Source organism: Balaenoptera ricei, chromosome 18, assembly GCF_028023285.1.
Source record: "Balaenoptera ricei isolate mBalRic1 chromosome 18, mBalRic1.hap2, whole genome shotgun sequence".
Taxonomy (NCBI): Eukaryota; Metazoa; Chordata; class Mammalia; order Artiodactyla; family Balaenopteridae; genus Balaenoptera; species Balaenoptera ricei.
In genome coordinates, this window is record NC_082656.1 from 19,522,073 (window position 1) to 19,541,684 (window position 19,612).

At 36.7% G+C, this 19,612-nt stretch overlaps 1 long non-coding RNA gene across 2 annotated transcripts in view; it reads left to right on the forward strand.

The window, feature by feature from the left end:
- LOC132352658 (uncharacterized) overlaps positions 1 to 19,612 on the forward strand; it is a 50,224-nt gene that overhangs the window by 17,186 nt on the left and 13,426 nt on the right. For both annotated transcript variants that reach the window (XR_009498822.1, XR_009498823.1), the window contains exon 2: positions 19,239 to 19,288. This is a non-coding gene — a long non-coding RNA (uncharacterized LOC132352658). The remainder of the gene's footprint in view (positions 1 to 19,238; positions 19,289 to 19,612) is intronic.

Consider the following 19,612-nt stretch of genomic DNA (forward strand, 5'->3'; position numbering starts at 1 on the left):
AAATTTTTAATTAGAGGCTAGAGGAAGATAAAGGACCTTTAAATTTTCCCTTGCACAAAGACCATAGATTGACTTGCAGCTATATGCCTTCTGATTTCAATGACTGTCTGGACAAATAGCATAAATAAGTACATGTACTATAGTAGGAGACACTTACCAAGTCTATATTTATGAGTTTAATTTTTAGATTACACATCTGTTATTTAAAATAAATCTTAGTAGAATTAAAATAATAGCATACATTCTTTTGTTTTTGAATTTGATAAAAATTAGCCAAATTTTCCTAAATCTTCAAAGCTGTATGACAAACTGTTTATAAAATTTATATGGAAATGAAAAGGGCCAAGATTTGTTCAGACACTTTTGAAGAAGGCAAAGGTGGAAAGACTTGATCTACTAGGTGTTAAAGTTTACAAAGCAAAAATAATTTAAGCAGTGTGGTATTGGCACAGGAATAAATAAAAACACTAATGGAACAGAATAAAGAGCCCAGAAACAGATCCAAACATGTACGGATACTTGATATGTGACAGAGGTGGGACTGCTGAGCAATGAGGGAGGGAGGGGTGTGTGTGTCTGTGTCTGTGTGTGTGTGTGTGTGTGTGTGTGTGTGTGTGAGAGAGAGAGAGAGAGAGGAAGAGAGAGAGAGACTAACTGACTTTTAAAAGCAATGTTTATAGAATAAATTATATGATATTAAAGATTTGCTTCAAAAATAATCTAAAGGAGGAAGGAAAAGAAGGTAAGACATGACCACATGTTTCATGATTGCTTAAAATGAATATTTAGCTTATGAAGATTTATTATATTGGTTTCTCTCTTTTTCATATGTTTGAAATTTTTTACAATCAAAACTTAAATAAGGAGATGATCTGAATGGCAGGGTGAGGAGTTCTACAGACCTGCTCTCCAGTGAAACAACCATAAATGGTGAAAATTATTTTTAAAAAACATTTAACAGCTCTGTAAATTGTCCTAAAGTCATACAGCAAATGAAATGTTTACTCAAGAAAATCTACTACATCTCAGTAAGAACTGTCAGTCTATGGCACTTGAGCCACAACCCATTCCCCTCTTCCCCCATCTCTAGTTCAGTAAAAAGAAAACTCCACTCTGAGCAGCTGTGGCCAACAAGATGGAGCTCCCATTCTCCCAATTCCCAACTGAAGCAAGATTCAACTATATACTATCTACAAGACATTTTTGATTCAAGATACAAATAGGTTGAAAGGAAAACGATGGAAAAAGATATATCATATAAACAACCATAAGAAAGCTGGCGTGGCTATATTAGTATCAGGCAAAAGAGGCTTTAAAATTATTTACTATTGATAAAAAGAAGAATTTTATAATGACTAAAGTATCAATATATTAGGAAGATATAATAATTATAAACACGTATGCTTCTAACAACAGAGCCCCAAAATGCCTGAAGCAAAACCCAACAGAATTGAAGGGAGAAATAGTCAATTCAACAATAATAGTTGGAGACTTCAATACCCCCCTTTCAATAAGGATAGAATAACTAGATAGGAGACTAGCATGAAAATAGAAGACTTGAAGAACGCTATAAACCAACTAGTCTTAACAGACATCTGTAGAACAACTCTACCCAACAAAAACAGAATGCACATCATTCTTCTCAAGTACACATGGAACATTCTCCAGAACAGACCATATGCTAGGCCATAGATCAAACTCAATAGATTTAAAATGATTGAAATCACACAAAGTATGTTCTCCAACCACAATTGAATGAAAGTAGAAATCAATATAGAAAGAAATTTGGGATACTAAAAATTATGTGAAAATTAAACAGCATACATCTATATCACCAGTAAAAGAAGAAATCACAAGAAAAATTAGAAAATACTTTGAAATTAATGCAGATGAAGACACAACATACCAAAATTTATGGGATGCAGCAAAAGCTGTGATTAAAGGGACATTTGTAGCTGTAAATGCCTATATTAAAAAAGAAAGATCTGAAATTAAAACTTAAACTTCCACTTTAACACATTGGAAAAAGAGAGCAAATTAAGCATAAAGCAAGCATTAGATAGGAGGGAAATACAAGTCAAAACCATAATGAGCTATCACTAGGATGGCTGTAATCAAAAAGTCAAATAATAACAAGTGTTGAGGAGGATGTGGAGAAATTTGGAACACTCACACAATGCAGGTGGGAATGTAAAATGGTCCAGCCACTTTGGAAAACAGTCTAGCGGTTCCTTAAAAGTTAAACACAGAGTTACTCTATGGCTCATCAATTTCACTTCTAGGTATATACCCAAGGGAAATAAAAACATATGTTCATGCAAAAACTGTACACAAATGTTCATAGAAGCATTATTCCTAATAGGCAAAAGTGGAAACCATCCAAATGTCCATCAACTGATGAATGGCAAATGAAATCCAGTATAACCATTCAATGAAATATTATTTTGTAATAAAAAGGAATGAAGTACTAATATATACTACAACATGGATGAACTTTGAAAACATTATGCTAAGTGAAAGAAGCCAGACACAAAACATCACATATAATATGATTCCGTTTATGTAAAATATCCAGATTAGACAAATTCACAAAGATGGAAGGTAGGTTAGTGTTTGCCTAGGGCTGGGAGGGCAGTTGGGGGAAAATGAGGACTGACTGCTAATGTGTACAGGCTTTCTTTCTGGCATAATGAAAATGTTCTAAAATGGATTGTGGCAATGGTTGCACAACTCTGTGAATATGCCAAAAACCACTGAATTTTACACTTGAAATGTGTGAATTGTATGATGTATGAATTATCCATATATCTCAACAAAGGTGTTATTTAAAAGTTAGATAAGTATAGCAATCCTAGTGAGATATACTTTAAGGACAAGGGAACGAAGAAAATATTTTATAAACTGTTTTAAATAATCTTTTTATTCTTCTAGTAATTTAAAAAATATTTTTATTTATTTTATTTTTATTTACTTGGCTGCACCAGGTCTTAGTTGCGGCATGTGGGATCTTTAGTTGCAGCATGTGGGATCTAGTTCCCTGACCAGGGATCAAACCCAGTCCCCCTGCACTGGGAGTGCAAAATCTTAACCACTGGGCCACCAGGGAAGTCCTAAATAATCTTATTACTGATGGTAGTGTTTCTATTGTGATGTTGAGGCTTGTGTGTGTGTCTTATGAGAATAAAGTAAAGTATGAGAGAAAGGACTACAGATGTAACATCAGTTAAAGTTTTTCCTGTATTGGCAGTATCAGGATGAATTAATAATGTTTTGTAATCTTTTATACTATATATATGTAATATATTGTATTTTATATTATGTATACATAAACATACATATATATACACACACACTATAAGTCCATTGAAAAGGTCTAGAAGTAATGGCCAATTCAGTAGCAATGAGCACATTTTATACCCCAAGTTTTCATCTCTAAATTTCTCAGTAGAAGGAATCAGGGATCCTCAGAAATTGGCTGATTCTTGATCTGGAGAAGAAAATATTTAAAAAAAAGCCTGGAACAGCTTTTCATTACAGAAAGGAAGAAAGCTATCAAAGATTAATATAACTATTTCAAAAAAGAGGCAAGAGTCAAATTGAGGAGGCTTCCACTGAAAAAGATGGGGCAACTTGAGCACAAATAAGATTAATAAATTCATTCACAAATTAAGATTAACAAATAAGATTAATAAATTCATTAATAAAATGAATTGAGATACGTCAAACATTTTTCATGAGTTCATGATGTGCTTATAATAAAACAAAAAAGAAAATACATTTCTCACTTTTGGAGGCTACTAGGGAAGCAACTCATTATTTTGAAAATTGTTAAATTAAAGGAAAGAATCAAATATTTATCTTATTTCTTATATGACCTCTAAACTAAGGTAATTAATTAGTTGATGAGAAGTTTCTCTGTACAGAAGTTTCCCAATAAATAAGTGAAAAGGGAATGAGAGAATTAAAATATCACTTTTTTTGTAAACTTTATGAATGAATAGATTCTAGTAATTATTTTTCAGTGGTGGTTAACATCACAACAGAAAAGACAACCAGATACTATGTGCTTCCTGATGTGCTTATATCACCTATGAAGTATTCTTGCCAAAAAAAAAAACAGAAACAAAAAAAACTAGAATCAAATCACACCTTTAGAGCCAGCTGCCAGCTTATAGGGAAATGCAGTGAAGCGAAACAGGGGAACCTGTTAAAGGAAGCCACAAGGATGCGGTCAACAAAACCCAGTCTGCAGGTCAAACAACCGAGTTTTTTCAACAAATAAATTGCAGGGAGGAAAATGAGAGCAGTAGGCAGAAGAGAGAAAAAGAAGAAAGTGAGAGATCTATAGATTAAAAGAGATTTAAGACTCTTTACACCAAATAAAAAAATTAACTAAAAATGGATCAAAGACCTAAATGTAAGATCTAAAACTATAAAAACTCTTTGAAGAAAACATAGGGGAAAAGCTTCATGACACTGGATTTGTCAATGGTTTGTTGGATATGACACCAAAAACAAAGGCAACAAAAGTGAAAATAGATAAATAGGAATACATCAAAATTTAAAATTTCTACACATCAAAAGACACAATTAGATTGAAAATTTAACCTATGGAATGGGAAAAAATATTTGCAAATCATGTATCTGATAAGGGGTTAATATTCAGAATATATAAAGAACTCCTACAACTTAACAACAAAAAACAAACTGTTTGAAAAATGGACAAAGGCCTTGAATAGACATTTCTCCAAAGAAGATGTACAAAAGGCCAACAAGCAAATGAAAAGATGCTCATCATTAATCATTATGGAAATACAAATCAAAACCACAATGGTATACCACTTCACAACCATTAGGATGGATACTGTTTAAAACAAACAAACAAAGGAAAAAACCGCATAAAAATCAGAAAATAACAAGAGTTGGCAAGGATGTAGAGAACTTGGAACACTTGTGCACTATTTCTGGAATGTAAAAGGGTGCACCCCCTAAGGAAAATGATGGTCCCTGAAAAGAAAAAAAAATAGAATTCCAATAAGATCCAGTAATTCTGCCTCTGGGTATATATCCAAAAGAATTTAAAGCAGGGTCTCTAAGATATTTGTACACCCATGTTCATAGAAGCATTACTCAATAGCCAAGAGGTGGAAGCAACCCAAGTGTTCATCAACAGATGAATAAACAAAACGTGGTATATACATACAATAGAATGGTATTCAGCCTTAAAAAGGAATGAAATTCTGAATACTACAACATGGATGAACTGTGAGACCATTATGCTAAGTGCAGTAAGCCAGTCACAAAAAACCAAATACTGTATGATTGCACTTATCTGAGGCATCTAGAGTAGTCAAATTCATAGAGACAGAAAGTAGAATGGTGGTTGCCAAGGGGCTAGGGGATGGGGGAGTGGGGAGTGGTTGTTTAATGGACATAGAGTTTCAGTTTTGCAAGGTGAAAAGAGTTCTGGAGACGGATGATGGTGATGGTGGCATGACAATATGAATGTACCACACTACAGAACTGAACACTTAAAATTGGTTAAGATGGTAAATTTTATGTTATGTGTATTTTACCACAATTAAAAATTTTTTTTAATTTTAATTTAAAAAATATTTAAGAAGCAGCCAATTGCAATTTATGGATCTTACTTTGATACTGATTCATACATACAAAGTTAAAAGAAAACAAAGGAAGGGGAATTCCCTGGTGGTCCAGTGGTTAGGACTCTGTGCTTTTACTGCTGGGGCCCTGGGTTTGATCCCTGGTCGGAGAACTAAGATTCCACAAGCTGCACAGCCAAAAAAAAAAAAAAAAGAAATTTCAATAGTAACTATGTTTAATGAATTAAATTTTTATTGTCCAATTTTTAGGTGAGATATAGTATTGTGGTTGCTTTTTAAAAAAAGAGTCCCTGTCTTGTAGAGATAAGTGCTAAAATATTTATGGATAAAATAATTTGATGTCTAGAATTTGCTTTAATGTAGTCAGGGCAGGGGAATAGATGGGGGCAAAATAGATTAGCTATGAGCTGATAATTGTTGAAGTTAGTTGTTAGGTACATCAGTGTTCCTTCTCCCCCATTATGTATTTTTAAAACTATTTATTTGGGTTGAAAGTTGGTGGTATTTGATATTATTGTTTACTACTAGGTACGCATATAGGAAGGATACTACATTTATGCCAGTTTATTCTCAGCCTACTATGACATGCTTGTTTTCAACCTCATCTAGCAAATCTGTTCCCTTCTGTCAAATGCTGTGGAACTAAATAGTTCCTCGCATTCCAGTTGCTTAGAAGCCAGAATAAATAGCCATATACCACATGGCACCATCAGTCCCTGTTCACAGTCCAGAAATATCATTAGAAAATGGGTAAGTAATGCACGTCTGCTGAAGGATATCCTGTGAGCCACAAAGTGTCAAAAACCTGTGGACTGATTATTGCCCTACAAACAGGACAGCACTGGAGACACTGAGACTGATTTTTAGGTTAAATTTATCCATGAAGGAAACAGAGAGGCAATGTTTATACAAAATTGTAGGAAACTGGATATGAAACACATCATCTAGCTGCTTCAAACCATTGTCCCAAGAGCTTGTTACTGAGTGAACAATTAGCTGTTTCCTGTCACTTATTTTTAACTTTCATGTTTGCATTTTAAAGTCTAGCATAGTAAAAGATTTTGCTTTAATTTTCCCTAGTGAGTTTTACATTTTTGTACTTTTCTATATTCAAGTATTTCTATTTTTTAAATTATGGTATATAATATTACAAACAAGCTTATATGCTTCTACTTTTATTTTGGAATTAAAGTGGTTCTAAAAGGCACATTTATTTAAACTTTTCCTGCAGAGGATTAAAGAAATTAGAAAAAATATAATTGTAGCCTTATTTAAATATGTTTTCTCTCCCTGTCTGAAGTCCCTCTTTGTATCCTTTGGCCCTCAGCTTTCACAATAGTAGGAAAACATTCTTGGCACATGTTTTACAACTGTAGGACATGCTTCTGAATCCGGTAAACCCAGTGCCCTTCCTAAGTGTAATGAAAAGATTGTTTAAGCATTTCCTTCTGTTCATAGAGGGAAAAATTCTCAAAATGGGTTAAACTTACACAGTGGTGACATACAACTGAAGGTCAAAGATGCTGAGTTCAAGTCATGCCTTGACATCAAAGCAGTTGAGTGACCTGAGGAAAGTCACTGAACCCATTGGGGTTTTAGTCTCTTTGTTATATATTAAGAATGTTCCAGAACATGAGCTTTAAAATACCCTCCAGTTCTAAAATTCTGTGCTTCTTTGAATTAACTCATGTAAGAATTGGTATGACTCAGGATTTGTAGATAGCGCCAAACCCAGTCTCCTCCATCATAGATTTTTATACACTTTTCCATTCTTTTACCTACTTTAAGTTAAAGACTCTTAACTATCACTACCACAAGAAAAGATATAAACAGTAAAGATGAAGTAGAACATAGAAAACATGCAAAACTTTTTTTTTTAATCTCTGAAAAATAGAGAATTTTCTGCACTTTGTTTTCATGCCTAAATGAGTTTGCCTTGCTAAATTAAAGATCAAATAAAATCTCTCAAGCATTTTAAGCAACGATTACATTTTTTCATGCCCATCAAGTACATTTTTAACTGACTAGATAGAATGGTCCTGTTTGATATCAGTATCACAAAATTCAGGAAGGAAATGAATGTTAGGACTTTAGATTTGAATCAGAAGTCTTCAGCACTCTGGACTCAGAGTTAAAGACTCCAGGAGGCCTGAGTGTCAATTTCCTCTTTTATAAAATGGGACTATAATTCCTCTCTGAGAAGGTCATTGTGAAGATAAGTAAAAAATAATGTAAAAGCACTGCTACATACGGGTGCTCAAACTGCACTCTTCCTCCCTTCCTTTCTTCTTTCTAGTATCATTAATAATAATGATAATAATAATAATAATAGGCACCCCCAAATATTCGTTAACTGAAGGATTTATTGGATGATATTTAAAAGGGCAGCATAAGTCTAATAAGGGAGAGAAAGGAGAAAGTTTCAAGATTAATCAATCAAGACAGAAAAAACCTGGAAAGACATATACCAAATGTAAATGGTAGTCTTTTTTGAATTGTGGGAACATGCTTGCTTTTTATTTCCTTATTTATTGCTATCTGCATTTTCTAGTTTTTCCACAGTGAATGTAGTATATTATAATTAAGAGTTTTAAATAAAATTATAGAAACATACCTGAACCCATTGATCAAGCTATCACTTCCTACTAACATGATGCAATAGGAAGATTACAGCACAGCTAATGAAGTGTTCTTGCCAAAATAAGTAAGTAAGTAACCCTGAATTTAATTCTTTCTCCAAATCTAACTCAGTTTACAAAAAATATAGGGGATATGGGAAAATTTTAAATGACACCATGGAAATGCAATCAGAAAAATCCAGAATTTAGGAGATACTACAGGACACTTGACCCAAATTTTCAATCAATGAACGTCAGGAGGGTAGAGAAGGGGAGATGAACTCATCAATTGAAATAGATTTATAACACACCATTGTAAAGCAATTATACTCCAATAAAGATGTTAAAATAAATAAATAAATAAAATAGATTTAAAGGATATAGCAATCAAATGCAAAGTGTGGACTTTCCTTGAATCCCAATTCAAACAAACCAACTATCAAAAGCCATTTTTAAGCCAACTGAGGAAATCTGAACATAGATTTAGATATATATTAGATGATAAAAAAATTTAATGTTAATTTTGTTGAGGATGGGGATAACAGTATTGTGATTTTTGCTTAAAAAAGAAAGATATAGTATTTATGGGTGAAATGATAATAATGTTTGAGAGTTGCTAAAATACTCCTACAGAAATAAAAATAAAATAAAATAAGGGAGAGATGGATGAAATGAAAAAGAAAATATTGCTAACAGGTAAAGCTGAGTGATGAGCTCATGAGAATTTATTATACTATTGTTTCTACTTTTGTGTCTGTATGAGAAATTTTCCATAATTAAAAGTCAAAGACTTATGTGATCTTTAAAGACAAAAAGTAGTGGTCAATAGCAAAAGTGTCTCTTCTGTTCCTGCTCTCTCCTCCTGGTCCTCTGTTCCAGTCACACAGCATGTGACTGTACAATCTGTACATTTAGGAATGGCTGGGTGGGTCAATAATATTGAAAATTTTGTTTCAAAGTCATTTCCAGGAGATCTTGGATTTTTAATAGGCATTCCAGGAAGCCTGTGACTTCTGGGTAAGGCATGACTTACAGAAGAAAGGACCTTCCATTTTCTAAGGATTGATTCTTTGTGAAATAACTAGTCAAGGGGTCGTACCTGGTCTCAAGTTCATCGTTCTAAGTGAACTGCATTGACAGTCATCAGAGTTGAAACAAGGAATTTTCTGCCAATTAACTTGTGTTTTTCTTGTGTTTTTTTTTGTTTGTATGTTTTGTTTTGTTGTTTAGGGTTTTTCTGGTTTGAACTCTTTCTATCTGTGACTTTTCTGTGCTGGTTTAAATTCTCCTTACTGAGACTTCCCTGGTGGCCCAGTGGGTAAGACTCCGTGCTCCCGGTGCAGGGGACCTGGATTTGATCCCTGGTCAGGGAACTAGATCCCACGTGCATGCTGCAACTAAGAAGTCTGCATGCCGCAGCGAAGATCCTGTGTGCCTCAACTACGACCTGGCACAGCCAAAATAATAAATAAAATAATAAATAAATAAATATTTTAAAAAAAAATTCTCCTTACCTGTCTTGTTTGTGTGGCTCTGTGATCAACCAGAGCTGGGCCTCCTCATCCTTGGCCAAACCCCTCTGCCTAGAGTTAATCTATTCCAGACTTGTTTAATTTAGCAAAGCCCTTCACAGGAGCCACATGAATATTTGACTTTGCACATTCAGTTTTTATGTGTACATGGCTTTTTTTTTTTAATATTTATTTATTCATTTATTTGGCTGCATGGGGTCTTAGCTGCGGCATGCAGGATCTTTCGTTGCGGCCCACAGGCTTCTCTCTAGTTGTGGCGCAGGGCTCTAAAGCACACAGGCTCAGTAGTTGCGGCCCATGGGCTTAGTTGCTCCACGGCATGTGGGATCTTAGTTCCCCAACCAGAGATCAAACCCATGTCCTGCACATTGGAAGGCGGATTCTTGACCACTGGACCACCAGGGAAGTCCCTATACATGGCTTCTTAAAAAGCTGATTATTCCGTTTTCCATATTTATTATTTCTGACCAGAATTTGGTGTGGAATGCCCTTTTCTTACAAGAGCCGTAGTAACCATCTTCCTGACCATGGTCTTTGAGTATTTGGGGAAGATGAGTCAGATATACAAGATTCACTACCCTCCCAGGCATGAGATCCACCTTGGCTCCAAAATGAGCTGATGTAATATCAAACTGGTATTAGGTCAATATCAAATATTCTATCAGAATCTGCAAAAGAAATTTTAGTTGTTTCTGTATTACAAAAAGAGATGATGTATAAAACAGTTTTATTAGTCAACATCTTTTCTTCCACTGGAAGCAATGAGACTTACAGGGAAAGAGAGGCAAGCTTATCATTCTCCTTTCAACCAATACCCACAGGCAGATAGAAATTGCAGACTCCTTTAGGTCAGAGCTTAGTGCTGTAATCTACACACATGGGTGCTCACTGAATGCTACTTATTGACCACCAGGGAGTTGGATTTTCTCGGTCATCTAGTAGAAAATATTTTACTATAGAGACGATGTTGACTTAAAAAAAAATAGATCACAGTCAGGATTACATATTTGAAGGGAGTATCTGATATACTAGACCTTTGATAAAATTATTTGTTGGACTGAATCAATGAGAAGCTAGAGTTTCTATTTTGAGTCTCCGTACCATTCACACTCATTCAGACCCCAAAACATTCAGATTTTTGAGCAAGCGGGACCTTTCTCAGAATGTTGCTTCCAAGAGGCCTTTTACTTGTGAATCAGTCTGAATTTCAATACATTCTTTGCCATCTTTTATTCTCCAGTGTGAATCAGCATTATCATATTCAAGAGGTCCCTAGATTAGAGGTAATTTGAACTTTAGATATTAAATAAGAAAATAAATTTTCTTATACTCCGGCTACTGAAAACCCAGTGCCCAGCTCACTTTCCTAACATGGCAGCAAAACCAGTGCCAAGTGTGAGGAGTATGCAACTTACATTCCCATGGCCATTCCAACCCCTAAATGACATTCTGAAACTCAAAGGAAAGAAAAAAGCAAAAAGAGAGGTTTCGTTTGATATCAACAGCCACTGAAGTGTATACAGTGATGCCAATTATTTAGGAGACTACATAGAACCACGTTAAATACATTGAACAAAATTCATTCAGTGAATATTTATTATTATGTGTCAGGTGCTATTCTAGGTACTGGGGAGGGCATACAGCGTGAACAAAAAGAGTCAAATCTCTGTTCTCATGAACTTACATTTTTTTTTTAAATTAATTAATTTATTTATGGCTGTGTTGGGTCTTCGTTTCTGTGCGAGGGCTTTCTCTAGTTGCGGCAAGCGGGGGCCACTCTTCATCGCGGTGCGCGGGCCTCTCACTATCGCGGCCTCTCTTGTTGCGGAGCACAGGCTCCAGACACGCAGGCTCAGTAGTTGTGGCTCACGGGCCCAGTTGCTCCGCGGCATGTGGGATCTTCCCAGACCAGGGCTCGAACCCGTGTCCCCTGCATTGGCAGGCAGATTCTCAACCACTGCACCACCAGGGAAGCCCATGAACTTACATTTTACTTGGGGAGACAAGCAACAAATAGGCACAGAATAAATATATAATAGGTTGGGTGATAATAAGAATCATGGAGAAAGTAAGGCATTGTGGTAATTCATGGCCCCTAACAGGGCAGGCTAGAAAACTCTTAGACCCTACTGGAGTGCAGGCATAGATAAGGCAAGAGTGCCAAAGCCACAAGGACACCCAGGCACAAAGCCTTGATGATCTGTCTCACTTCACAGCAGAATGATAAGGTAGTATAGGTTGTTTCTGGTTGTTGAATGGCTGGGGGGTGAGAGGAGGTGCGTGAAGCAAAGCCCACAGTTCTGTGCTCCTCTACCTAGTGGACCTCTCACTCCAAGTGGGCTGTGGAGACCACCAAATCCCAGAGAAGCCTCCATGAGAAAACAAGAGAGGCTGTGGGCAAGTGTCCCCAGTCACTTTCTTATTTATTCTTTGCATTGCTTATTAGCTGTTTCAGGAATCTTCAGTCAAGTTCTTGTCATCATTTTTGCCCATCCTCAAACTTGAAGCAGTCTTTGTGGTCTGGCCTGGGTCGGGCTAAGAATACAATACAAATAGACATTGCTGGCACTGAGGGTGGAGGTGGGATTCACTTTAGAAAAGGTGATCAGGCAAGACCTATCTAATGAAGTGACGCTGAGTAGAGACATGGATAAAGTAAGGCAGTGAGCCTTGGGCTATAGGTAGGGGCTGGAGGTCGGAGGAGTGGAATTCCTGGCCCAGAAACAGGCAGCGTAAAAGCTCTGAGGCAGGACTGCTCTTGGGAGTTCAAAGGAAAGTGAGGCAGCCATGAGACTGGAGAGGAACGAGAAAGGGGAGAGGTAGATGATGTAAGGAAAGGTCCTGGGAGGCCAGATTACTTATGGCCTTGTAGACCATCATAAGAACTTTGGCTTTTATTCTGAATGAAAATGTTTGGATTGAAGCAGAGGAGTGACTGATGTAACTGAGATGGAGAAAGGACCACTCTAGCTGCTCTGTTTAGAATAGACTCTAGGGACAAATAATAGAAGCAGGAAGACCGGTTAGGAGGCTATTTCACTAATCCAAGCAAGAGATGACAGTGGCTTTGACTAGTATGTTAGCAGTAGATAGAGTGACAAGTGGATGAATTCCTGATCATCTGTATTTTGAAGGTAGAGCACACCAGGTTTGCTAATCGACTTAGGTGCGAGGTTTATGAAAAAGAGAGGAATCAAAGATGACGCCACACTTCTAGCCTGAGCAACTGGGAAGAGAATTGAGGTGAGAATGTGGAAGGGCTAGATTTTTTTTTTTTTTTTGACAGGGGGTGGGGGATTAAGTTTGGCTTTGAATATGTTAAATCTGGTGTGCCTATTGGACAAATAAAATGAAGATGTGAAAGGATAGCAACCTATAGCTTAAGGTGAATTTAAAAGAGAAGTTATTCAAATTGCAGAAGTTTATCTGAAGGGATAAGTTACATACTTGGCTTGGCCTTCAATTTTAAAACAATGGGAAACTAAAACTTGTAAGTTGTTTTTAGTGTTTATGACTGTAAATCTAATCATACGGGCACTGCTATATTTTCACGCCCACCCCCCCATCCAGATGTGAGGTTTACGATAAGGATACTTTCATAATGAAATCATTAAACAAAGATTTTAAAACATGAGCTATTCACAAAGAATTGTATATGAATATTCATACCAACTTTATCCATAATAGCCAAGTATTGGAAACAACAAAAATATCCATATACAGGAGAAATAAACAAATTACAGTATATTTTTAAAAGTAAAATACTACTCAGCAATTAAAAAGAAGTACTGATTCATGCAACAATGTGGATATCATAAACGTTATGTTGAGTGAAAAAAGCCAGACTAAAAGATTACAAATTCTGATTCCATTCAAGTAAAGTTCAAGAACAGCCAAAAACTAATCTATGGTCATAGAAATCAGAAAGTAGTTGCAGCATATGGAGGAAAAATTGACTGGAAGGGGGTACAAGGGAACTCTCTGGGGTAACGAAGTTGTTCTGATGATTGTTAAAGACAGACATACAAAATTGTCAAAATTCACTGTATTAAACACATGTACATTTTATTGCATGGAAATTTTATCTAAAATACACAACAGGTGAAGCAACTATACTCCAATAAAGATGTTAAAAAAATAAAAAATAAAATACACAACAGAACATAAGCCAACTACTGAAAGCGCTATATACTACAGGAAAACCTAGGCTAAAAGCAATTAATCTAATTGAGCACAATGGGAGCTCTGAGTTTCCCAGCAATCAAGGCAAAAGGGAAATAAATAATTTAGTCCTATTATCTAATATCAGCAAGTATGAGAAAAAAATTTTCCTAACATTAAAGAATATTTAGATAAGAATATTTAGATTAAAAATATTACAGTTTTTTTCAATAAAACCTTTATAAAAGTTGAAGAGACATTTTTGGCTCATTTTTATTTCTATCGATCCTCAACAAAAGTCAAGAGAATATCGTTGTGGTTCTATGAAGGCATTTCTATGGGGAGTTAAGAAGGCATTCAAGGTAGCTTTCTAGAGTGACAACTAGCTCCAAGGATAGAATCTAGAGACTCATTCCTGAGAAATAACTGCTTCTCAGATTTCATAAGCTCACCTTTCTGGATGCCTCAGCTGGGTTTGTGACAGGAGTTGGGTATCAGATAATTAACGGTTAACTAAAGTGTAATGTTCTCTGGAGTTGGTTAAAACTAGATATGTGGGGTTCAGCTACTAAACTTGTATTTGGTTAATTATGTTTTTTGTAAGAAACGTTCTAAGAAGCTGCCGTATTCATGCCCAAATGGGAAACCACGCGTGGGTCTATTTAGTCAGGTGTTAATGGATAACTTTATCTCTGGCATTCAGGAACCTCTTCTGCGACTCCTTCCATGCTTCCCAGCGGCGGTATAATTGACAAATTAGGCAGGGCAATACTTTGTTGTGCAGGACTCCCAGCTTTTAAACATTTAGCATCCTTGGCTCCACCTAGGAAATACAAATAGCATCCCCAGTCCTTGTGACAACCAAACAGTCCTCCTACGTTTTTAAACTTAGTATCACCCCCTTTTGGTAATCACTGGGACTTTAAAGAATGTTGGCATCCTTTTGAATGTGGAAGAGCATCTGATCCCAAATTCAGTGGAATGACGTAGCATGGACAAAGACGTAAGTCTGGTTTGAAACATTAGGGGATATGTATCAGTCATCCACTTCTGTCATACAAAAACTTTAATATGACTCTCACAGAACATTTTACTTAGAATAAGGCTATGTCTTTGCACAATGAGCCTGCCAGGATGAAAGCCTCCAAGTAAAACCCTCACCAGCTGAATTAGTTGATCCACAAAATGTAGCTCATTCATTCAATAAATGTTAATTGAATTGTCCATTCAAATGATGAAGACGGTCTGCCAAAAATACTCTGGTTTTAATAAAGTTGATGTTAAACTTTGTTTTCTAGCTAGTTGACCAAGAAGTTAGTTTATTCCTTCATTCAATGTTAAGACCTATTACACACCAACTAGAGAGGACACAGTGGTAAGCTTTGCTAATAGTCTAATGGAAGGTTTTGGGGAGACAGATAATAAAATAACATGGAAGTTATTAGAATTAAAGAGGTATAGTGGTTTTTTCTGAGAAAAATTTTAATCCGAGATATAAAGGATGAGTAGGAATTAACTAAATGTTTTGTTTGTGGGGAGGAAGGGGTGCAGGGAGAGAGAAAATTATTTTAGGCAGGGCCACCAGCTTATATGAAGGCCAGAACAGGAAGAAGAGATTAGGATGAAAACATAAAAGTGGTGAAGAGAAATTTCGTGAGGGCAGAATTTTAGGGCTTGCAAAGAGTTTGGATTTTTTCCTAAATGCAGCTTTATGAAAGAAAGACATGATCAGATTTATATTTAACCCAACTCACAAAGATCCAGAGTGGACAGATTTGAGAAGGCCAACGTAGATTTTGGAAGAGACATCTAGACAACTGGGAAATGGTATATTATCCATGATAAAGGCGATGGTGGTCAAGACTAGGGAATGAAGGTGGAATGGGGAGAAATGATTAATTCACCAAACAAATAATTAAGAGCTCCAACTATGTGCCAGGCACCCTATTAAGATATTGAGGAGTCTAGAGGGGGAATTAATCAAATAAGCAACAATGACAAAATATAAAATTTTAATCATTTTCAGCGCCATGAAGGAGAAATACGTGATGCCGTGAAATCATGAAACAGAATTTTCCTAACACGTCAGGAAAGGTTTCCTTTGAGAAAGGGAACTAAATTCTGAAGGTTGACTAGAAGCTAATGAAAGGGCATGGTGAAGAATGAATGGGAATAATTTTCAAGAGAGGGAAAATAGCATTTACCAAGAAACGGTAAGGTAGCCAGTGTGACAGATTGCGAAGAGCAAAGGGAAGTATGATTAGGATGAGGCTGCAGAGGTGGGTTAGGGCTGTATTCTGCAGCATTAAGTAATTGGCTCTTTATCCTAAGAGCCAGGGAAAGCTGTGAAAGTGCTTTAAAGCCGTGGGTGTTATAAGAAAACATCAAATTTGTGTTCTGAAGAGACTGTGGTGGCTGCAGTATGAAGAGTGGATTGCAGGGGTAAAGTGGATGTTAAGCCATGTGTGCAGCAGAGCAGGAGGACGCTGGGAGGTGGAGGACTTGGTGACTGGGGAGAGGATGGGGTTTCTGGCTTGGGCTTCTTGAACACACGTAAGACCTCATCATCATCTGACCAGAGGAAGGTGTTTTCATCTTCTTACTGACTAGGGCAAGAATAAGGTCATCTAAAAATTACCCTACACAGCGAACTGTTAACAATGGTGGGAATGGGACTGGAGAAGAGGACAGTAGAAAAAAGGGGGCACTTTTTACCATCAACATTTCTATATTATATGACTTCTACAATAAAAATGTGAGTACAAATATAAGTTTAAAACTGAATATAGAAATCCCATCAAATTATTTACAAATATATGCGAGAGTTAGGACTCTCGTTTCATGCCACTTAGAAATGGATTTTGAGCTCCCAAGAGTCCATTCCCACTGATCTGCTTCTCAGGGCTAATCTGCAATAGAAGGCTGGAAGGATTAAGAGTCCACACTGAATAAAGGCTACAGTATATATATATTTTTAAATCTTAAATTGTGATTAATATTTTCTCAATAAAAGCCTAACAATGATAAATAGTGAGAGAGTTGAGACTAAACCATGCTTCTTCCTCATGTAATACATGAATGAGAAAGACCCAGAGAGAAGAAAGCTAACATTGACTTTGGACGAGACATTCAACATGTCCTTATAAAAAGGACATGTCCTGTGTCCTTTTTATAAAGATACATATGAAGCCCTTACTGAGTCTCAAAGAGTTAAACGTGCAAAGATTGTCCATCAGAGTAGGATTTACATGATTCTGGGCAACAAACTCTTTGCTAGGTGGAGAGGGGGTGTCTAGTAAACTATTAAATGTGCCCTTAGAGGAATGTTATAGATTCAGCCAGTATGACATAACCACATTCAAACGTGGAATCTGGACCTGTTCCTCCCCATAATCCATTTGCTTTCGTTATCAGCATTATTAAACTGCCTTTAAGTTTCTTTATATTCTACACCCCACTTGTGCTATTTGAGATAAATACCATTTAGAACACTGTGTTTTGTTTTGTTTTTGCATCCCACTTATTAACATGTGTGTTGAGAATCTAAAATGGATACAGGAAAAGCAGAAATTTAAAAAATATGCACTAAAAAATAAGATCAGGGTTCACAAAAAGCGTAACTGCCAACAACTGTACAGACCTGTACAAAGCACTCTCACACTTATTATTTCATTTTCTTCCACCTTTTGAGCCAGAGTCTTACTGCTGTGTCACCGATGAATGATCATGATCAGTCCTAACAACTTGCAAAGATTTTAATCTTCTGACTTGTGTGCTCTTCTTTCAACCGTGCAATAGGGATACAATGTTCCTGGAAAGGAGCTGGATTAGAGCAATCTTAGGTAAATACGCATATACACAAGACGGAGTGCCGCAGAGAACTCAAGGGCAGGGACGCGTGTACAGCTGAGTCTCGCCTAACCCACCAGGAAACCAGGCAGTCCTCTGTGCCTGCCTGATGATGTCACCTTCTCACTCACTTCCTTTACCTTCTGATTTTCCCAAGCCCACCCATGCCCACAGCAAGACTGCAGTCTCAGGCATGGCACATGAGTTCAAAGGGTATAACCCAGAATCTCAGTTGGAGTTCCAAAACTCCTGGGCAACATCTGCCTGACCAAGCTTGGGTGAGAGGGGCACCCCTATTCAACTGACTCTAAATAAGGGATACATCTCAGCATTTTTAATGGTAAAAATGTCATACGTTACTGAAACGTCCAACAAGAGAGAACTTATTAGAAAATTACAGCACATCCACAATAAATATAATGCAGCCTTTAAAATGTAGAATTTTCAATGATCTGTAAAGTGCTTGTATTAAGTGGAGGAAAAGACTGTAAAACAGTAAAGACACAGAAGTCAACTGCATAGACCAAAATAACAACAAAAACTCCAGTGAGCTCTTGGTAGGGGGAATAATTTCTATTTTCCCTGTGTTTCTATATATTTTCCAAATCTGTCAAGAGTATGCTGCTATTGTAGTAAGATAATACAGTTTTAAAAACACAATTTCTTATTATGATTATTTCTGGGTGATGGAATTATGGATGATCTTTATTTTCTCGTGAGTTTTTTCATTCATTCATTCATTCATTCATTCATTCGAATTGTCCATCTGTGGTAAAGACAATGCTTTGTGTTCAGCAGATCATTTTGGTCCTCCTCCTGGACACACCCGATGACTACATTTCCCCATCTCCCATCTGGCCTGGGGTCATACGGCTGAGAAGCTTCTGGCCAAGGGAAATAGGGAAAAGTGATGTGTGCCTTTCAGGCCTGCCTATAAACACCTGCAGGATTTACCACCCCAGCTCCTCCCCTTCCAGGGCAAGCTTGAGGATTCAAAGCTGGCATGTTACAAGATGAGCACGTGTGAGTCCCTGAGAGCCTTCTTGCCACATTGGAGTAATGATGAAAACAGACAAAATCCTACTGTTTGAAGTCACTGAGATGTTAGGATTCTTACAGCAGTTCATCTGTCCTAACGAATAGAGCATTACTATTATCCATAGGAAAACAGAAACTAAAACACAGCCTTCCAAAATATAAACCTTCAATAGCAGTCCATGATCTATTGAAGGAAGTCCTCAAGATGGCATAAAAGGTCCTCTATTACCTGGTCCCATGCACTGCACATTCCAAAAATCTCACTGTCCCTCATAAAGGCTCCCAAAGCTCTTGGACCCGTTCTTCCCCATTACAGTACCAATCACAACTGTATTGTAATTAGCTGGTTATTCATCAGTCCCTTTCACTAGACTGCGAGTTTCCACTAAGGCAGCAGTTGTCTTTCTTCTTCACAGGTATACCTTCAGTGCTTCATGCCATGTCCCGGGCATATAAAGGATGCTCGGTAAGTATCTGCTGAATGAATTAATAATGTGCTCCTAAATGTTCATAGCCCATAAAACCTATGAAATTTCAGAGCCCTGAAGGTAAGGAAAAGCAATTCTCATTTTATTAGAATATATTCCCTTCTAAAACAAATCCTCAATTTCTGAATACCTGACTAGCCAGCCTAAACCTTTTACAGTATTACTGAAAAGAAACCAAGAGCCAGGAATCAAATAATATTCTTGTTAGACCAGAACTGGTTCCTAGACTAAATCCTTTATGGGTTTGTGATGCTTTAAAAATTCTGACTTCTTAAATTCAGAATTGGAATTTGTCTCAGGAA